This window comes from Mytilus galloprovincialis, chromosome 13 (assembly GCF_965363235.1).
Source record: "Mytilus galloprovincialis chromosome 13, xbMytGall1.hap1.1, whole genome shotgun sequence".
NCBI classification, from domain to species: Eukaryota; Metazoa; Mollusca; class Bivalvia; order Mytilida; family Mytilidae; genus Mytilus; species Mytilus galloprovincialis.
Window position 1 is genome coordinate 18,026,575 of NC_134850.1, and position 7,951 is coordinate 18,034,525.

Sequence of the window (7,951 nt, forward strand, 5' to 3'; positions counted from 1 at the left end):
GACAACTTTTTATCCAATTATTATTTTTCAATAAAGAAATTACTATACATGTAATACATTTGAAAAGAGATCTTTTAATTAATTTAAAATTAAATCATCTGGGCTGTAAATAAGATTTTATTTTGAAAATCTATAAAATTGAAGAAAATCAAATTCATTTCCTAAAAAACCCCCACCATTAACAAGTTTTAAGTACTAATGAATTTCTTCACACACTTAAAAAACCCAGAAAGAAAATCTTATATTTTACTCTTGATACACTCTGTATTATCATTTACTTTTATTCTTGTAAAGAGTATATTTTATACAGACAGTACACAACCATATTCAAAGAGTTGTTTCTTGTTCCTTTCAAAATAGAAAAAGGCAACGGGAAAACAGGGGGAGGGGAGTTAGTCATTTACATTACAATTCTAAAATTTCTGTGATACACGACGCAAACACATATGTTAATACAGCATGTATTCCGATTTTTTTTTTTACATATTTACAAGTTCTATATGATCATGTTTTGGGTCACTTTCACTTCTACATTTCTGCAACTTAACATTATATATGACTACTATGAAATTTAAATATGTTCCAAACACAATCATCAGTATTTCTGGCACACATCAAAATCTTATAAGTTGCAGAAGTTGAAGTTGCACACAATAAAGTCCTCCAAAATAGTGTTTTATGAATACAGTATGTGTTTTCTGTTTAATTGTGGTCTTCATCTTGGTTAGATTTCATCTTCCTGTAGATTGAAAAAAATATATTTATAATACGTTAAGAGTGAAAATTATTAAAAAAAATGGTTTTCCAGGAGATTTAATTGAAATTTGCCGGACTTCGTCTTAACTAAGCAGTTCTGAATTGATGTTTTGAGGGCAATATAATCGTTTGACAATTTCCAAATACAGGTCCTCGCTCAAAATTCCTGTTGGCTTCTCTAATGCAGGCTCATTTGATAAATTCACTAAATTCCGTAATGCTCCTGGAGTATCAACTATAACCGATAACCACTTTTCATGAGATATACCTTGATAATTTGGAATAAAATCATTTCCTCCTAAACATAATGAAATAGCAATTGTGCATATACTTTTCCTAGAAAATCTTGATTCCAGCAATTCAATAATACCAGTTATATCATACAGTTCTGACTTTTGCTTCTGAAGGAGAACATACACCTTGTTTTTGAAGGAGCCAATTCGTCTCTTGGCCAAAAAAGTGACAAACTAAAAAAGATGAATGACAATGCTATCAATGTCTGCTGATGTTACGACGGATACAATGGCATCATTTACTAGAAGTTCATTTTTCATATCATCAAGCCAGTCTACTTGGGACATTTCAGCTTCACCTTTCCTCTGTTTTATATGATGCAGAAGTTGCTGCCGAAGAAAACCATCTACTTTAGAAAATGTTCCACGGATAGAAATTATGTACGATTTATATGGGCATGAACAATCCCCTTCTGTATGAAGACATGAAATATTAAGCACAAGCTCACTGTCAATATCTACAATAATATCACTTTTAATATCCAGATTTTGAAGGTTTCTAGCTAGGTAATTGCTAATGAGTCTTTTTCCAAGTTCTGTTTGTATAAGAGCAAATACAACATTTTGTCATCAGACAATATTCTGGACTCTAATTTCAGATGGGATATGGAGGTTTCAGAGGTTTTTTGACGCTTAACTCTGGTAGCTTCCTTAAAATCATCAGGAGTGAAGCTGTATTTTTCTTCGCAAATTACAACTTTCGTGACATGACTTAAATATTCCTCTCCAGATGTTGCCTTGGTTTTAAATTTCACTCCTGCAAATTCAACTGTAGCCTTAGTAATGCTTTGTCGGATAGCCTGTGGAACTTCATTGATATCTAGAAAAACTATGCCTCTGTTTGCTAATAATACATCAAGTTTACTGTAATCTGTGTAAGGAATGCAATGTGATATTACTTTTTTCAGTGCTTTCTTTATACCAGTTGATTTTTGCAGGGAAGCTTTAGAACAATCGGGTTTTACTACAGCCTGGCAAATGTTCATATCAGAACTGATGCAATCTGCAATTGTATTTTACTTCTTAACACGGGCCACACGTTTTGCCTCTTTCTTCTGATCTTCTGTCATGATTTTGGATTTCATAGTTGACCTTTTCAATGTAACTCCCTTGGCTGCTTTTAATCTCTGAATTACATTTTTGTGAACCCTCCACTGTTTCTATTCCAGGCAGGTCTTCATTGGACAATTCAAAAATCTTCTGTTGACAGGCGTATTTTTAACCAAAAATCTTCCAGCTTGATATGAGTTTTTCTCGAATAAGGATTCAGATAATGCTGGCTGTGCCGGATTGTACACATTTCTTGGTGTACTGTCTGGTTGTAAACTCAGCGCTCATACACGTGTGATAAGTTTTGCAACTGGAATTATAAACTTAAGGTCTTTTGATGATATGTCAAAATTTAAATTTGGTGATAAGTTGTAAACTGATTTTTCTCCATCATCTGTTTTATTTTGCTGGGAAAGGACTGTCTCATTTACATCAGATTTATTGAGTTCTTGTCTAAATTGTTGTACATCTGTAAAATGGTCCACTATACACATTCGTGGTATAACAGCGTCTATAGTAGATCGCGGACTTTAACAGCATCTAGGTGATCCATTTCCCTTTGTGCATCTAATACAAAGTTAACGTTGCTGTTTTTATGTGGAGTCGTAAATAAACATTGCTTCATGTTTGTATGGAAGACTCCAGATGTGTAATGAACGTGCAACAAATATACACAGAATGATGCATAGGAAGAAGCACCGTTTAGAAAGGCAAATGGAAGTGATGATTTGACACACCAGAAAGTAAATTATAGCCATCTATACCTCCAATACGTTCGTCAATGCTAATCCCTAAAATTTATGTATAGTGTTTTAGCAAATCTTCATGTAGTGCAAATGTTGCGTTGTCTCTCCCTTTCTCCATAAATTTGTCAAGTTTGCTATACCATTTCTTATGCAGTAAGGACATATCTTTGAGCTCAATATCTTTCAGAAATTCCATGGTTTCAGGTTTATCAAGGTTTGCATAAAGAAAATGAGGAAAGCCAAATTTAATGCCAGTGTTAATCGTTTGATATGTTTTGCTGCTGCTTCAATATTAATAACGGAGGTCACATCTGTCAGGTCCGAGTCATTGTCTGAATCTTTCATGTACTTTTAAAGATGAAGTACTCCAGCATCTTTGTAAGCTGTGAAAAGGTTGGTTATTTTAGATTTTTTGAGGTGCAACACTGGAAATTCTGGTAAAAACTGTTTAAAGATTTTATCTGTTCTGATTAACTGAAGAAGATTTTTTGCAATTTTATGATCTGTTCTAATGGATAGTGCTTCAGATAGGCATCGTAATATCTTTTGTGAAGATCAGAACGTGCCTGTAACCATCTTGTAGATGACTTTAGATTTTAGTTATCCCACTTTGTGTTGTGACATCAAATACTGTTGAGATTGAGTGTTCATTTGTTGTAGTATTCCATGGTATTTTCTAGTAGAGATGTTAAATCCGGAGTCCAGTGGACAGTACAGTTTTCCTATTCTTGTGAATAAGTAGCCTTCACTGCAGTCAGATCTTCGCAATGTGTCCTTGTTGATAAAAAAGATTGCCAAATATTGTTTGCAACTCTAATGGAACTTCCAAGTACCATTCTTTTAGGAGGTCAAAGTGCTTCCAATCAAGAGGCTTAAAGATGTGAGATGAAATATTCTGAAAACAGTATTCACAGTAAACATTGTCGTCATCGTCTTGATGTTTGAGTGTTTTCGGTTGTAGTAAGTCAATATAATCTTCATCATATTCGTATAAAACACGAACAATCTTGTTTCCTAGCTTCCCAGAAAAATAGTCATCTCTCAAATGAAACTTGTGGTAGTTGTCATTTGTACATTGTTTACAACTATATTCATTCAAAGTGTTTTCTTCTAGAAAAATAACTTCTGGTACAACAACACCATGTGTTTTATTTAAATCTGAACGAACTAGTGTAGCTTGTATCTCTTGTGACCTAAAGTCAGCATCAGCTTTACTTTCAACAAATGCATGAACGCCATTGGTATGGTTGATACATTGTGATGGCAGACACTCTGTTACAGTTACAGTGGGTTTCTCCTTGAATATATATTCCTGGTATTTTTCGACAGATTGTCGCAGACCATTGTACGTGTGGATAATATTGTTCAGTTCGACTGTTTCTCCATTTATTATCTCAGAAGCCTATTTTCTCACCTCATTTTCTGTGATAAATTCGGAAATGTCTCTATTAACATGCTGCCCAATTTCACAAATCTTTTTAAGCCTGTTTAGAAAAGCAGATTTTTCTTGAGAAGGTTTCTTCAAAGTCTAATATGTGTGGATTTTTCCTACTAAACTGGTACTCAAATCTACATATTTTTTCCCATTCATTCTCACTTAAGTTCGCCTTGTAATTGATGTGAAGTGTTTGCAAATTATTTTCATTTATGGCTATTTTACCAAATGGTTGTAAACAGTTTACATTTGCAATATCTCTGTAAAGTTCTAGTATAGATTTTGTCATCTGTCTTTCCACAAAGGACTTTTGAAATTTCTGCAGCAATAGTTTAGCAGATAGCATAGTCATTTATATTATTAAAAATGTACACTTTAACACCCTGAAATGTCACAAACGTGTTGGCATCTACAGTTCTTAATTCTTTCTTTTTGGATAGTTCTAATTTCAGGTTATCTTTTCTGATGGCTTTATCTCCTTCTGTTACATGTTTTCTAAGAAACCTTACTAGTTCGTCAACTTTTAGCACCGTTTCATTGTTTTCTTCTACAAATGGTAGTGTTTTTAACTTTGATACTTTCATTGGCATTTTATGATCTGAAACTTTTTCTCTTAATTATAGGGAATCATGAATGACATATGTTATATTGAATTCATGTTGACATTTAAATGGAAGTTTATTTTAAGTATTTTTCTCTTACTAGTATGTCATATACCCATACCTGTCTTTCTACCAATCAACTTGGGCTTGACTTGAGTGAGTGCATGGTTAGAAGGTCCTCTTAGTTTACGTTTGTATAAGAAGCTACATGTTTTAATGTCTTTCTCTCATCAAGCACGCAGCTTAGGAGAAAGAGAAAATACATTTTGGCTTAATTTCAATTAAAAGTGTGGCTCAGTATATAAGTCTTGTACAAGTTCAGATTCATATTCATGTCACATTAACATGTTTTTGTGTATGTGCATGTAGTATTTGCCACTGGACGTTTAAAATGTTTTTGTCTTTATAAGCATGTAGTATTTGCCACTGGACGTTACAGGTGTTTTTGTCTTGATAAGCATGTAGTATTTGCCACTGGGCGTTAAACATGTAGTTGTCTTTATATGCATGTAGTATTTGCCACTGGACCTTAAACATTGTTTGTCTTTATATGCATATTATATTTGCCACTGGACGTTAAACATCAATTCATCATCATTATCAGTCTTTCTATTACGACAAAAACTAAATGGAAGTATAGGGCCACACATAAAGGTTGGTTAAATTGATTGATTATGTTGGTGGCTTTTGAAAATTCTTAATATACTTTTACAAAGTCTCTATTCAATACATACCGGTTTATCCAAAGTTCTGTTGAAATTCACTTTTGCATTCACATCTCTTCATATCTGTCTATATCTTTATGGTCTATGAAAAACATATGAATTGATATATAATTTGATAAAATAGATATTATTTTTTTTTAATTATTTCCATATTATGTGTGTTCAAAACACCTATACCATTTTTGTCATATTTTACGTGGGTACTTGAGACCAGGACAATTGTTTTTTTAGATTCCCACCTTTTTTCCCAAATCTGTATTTTTTCCATTTAATATCAAATAATTTTGCATGTTCGATTTAGTACCAACTTCTACAAATAATTCGTGCTATTTACTATTTAATTCAAGTTAACTATCTATAGCGGTCACTGATGTATTCGATATAATATATAAAAGGGGGAGACTAAAATATTGTCCAGTCCCCAAGTACCTAATATATTTTTATGAAAAATGAAAATAAATGAAGGCAAGTAACCTTTATTCTCTCAAATATGAATTTGTACCTATTTTTTCCCCCAATACAGTCTTTGGAGTTTAAAAACGTTTTTTTTTTAATTAAAAGTTTTTAAAATGTATTAAAATAAAATTCTTAAATATCAATAAGTATAACTTTATATAAAAAAAAAGATACAGAGAACATTACAATTTTGAACATTACAATTTTCAAAAAGTTAGTTGTAAGAATAATTTATATAAAACATACCTTTAGATAATCTGTCTGTCTGGAATACATGTACACTTGTCTTTCTTGAAAGTTTCTTTTATGATGTACACATTTATTTTTCTTGTGGTCAATGGTCTGATTACCATAGTTACAGATAAGAGTTTTATACCAAGTCATAGACTTTCAAATCTCACCAGCAGGGGTGCTGATAAGAGGTTGTAATAGGTTTAGGAATTAATTAACATAAACAAGTTGTTGCAACCTGATATCTCCTAAATATTAGGATGGAATCTGACGTTTGTCCTATAACTGTGTAGGTCAGTCTTTACTATTTGCTGCATGTGCACCTATGCAATTTTGACATTGCACTATGTGGGAGGGACACTCATGAATTTCATGTCCAAGACCATATTTTCTACAGATAACATTGTTTCTACATTGTTGGTGCATATTACCATATTTTTGACACCTATAACATTGTATGGGTCTAGGTATAAATGGTATGACTTTAAACCTTGTAAACCCTATATTTATGTGTTCTACTAATTGCGCAGTGTTGAAGTATAACTTCATGGTTTTTGATGGTTTCCTTGTTTGCGACGCAGAGTCATAGTAAGTTAATCTATTGACCTAGTCACTTTGTAGTCTTTCAACACTCCCAAGACTTCTTCTTCTGTCAAATCTATAGGAGTGTTGTAAATGCAACCATAGATGATTCCTGAGACTTAGGAACAGTACATTTTACTTGCCAGTCCCCAAGTCTCTGAGAAGCTAAAATACTTTTAAATTGGAAACTATCATTACATTCTATGATGATACCTCTTCGTGTACCATTAACCCATTTTGGTGTACCATAATCTAGACTCTGTATAAGTCTTTGGACTTTAATGGGATTTTGTTGGTCCAATTTTACCTCTTGGGCTTGTAGTATGACCAAGTATTTCTTAGGTTTAGATGGTGGGGTGTTAGTGTTGACCATGGTTTTTGGTTTGCGTTTCACCGTAGACCTTACTGCTTAGCTATACGAAATATAGAAAGGTGGAGTAAAACCTATCCTCCCTTTTTTGGAAGACTTTTCTGAGACAGTAGTATCAAGTGATGCCATATTCTAATCTTGACTAGAAGTCTCTACCATTGAGTCACTCGCCTCAATTTTTAGAGCTAATCTCTTTACCTTTTTTTACGGTCGTAATAAACAACATTATCTATAAAGTCATCAACATCAAAACCTTGACTGAAAGCCATGTTTATCTTTTCTTATTTTATTATGAAAACAATAGATAAACTATATGCGTAGGAATATCTGTAATCAACTAATGTATTTACTAAACAATGGTGGGAACTTTTATCTGTAAAAAGTACTCACTATATGTGTGTACTCGAAATTAACCAAAAAATACCAAAATTAGTACAAATATTAGTTATTGGAACCAAATACATAAAGTATTAATTTGTATCTATTAGTATTACATATTAAATATTAAAGATGAAATAAATCTATACTTAATAACAACAACGTTGTATGTGAACAGTGGTCGGTGATTTCGGAGCTACGAAAAAACACGTCTATTTCAACTGGACATCTAACTACTCTATGAGATAACCTGAATTGCCTATCCTCCCCTTTTATGTGCACATTATTGGCTTCGACATGTGCTCACTCAGTGTCAGCTTGGGCTGT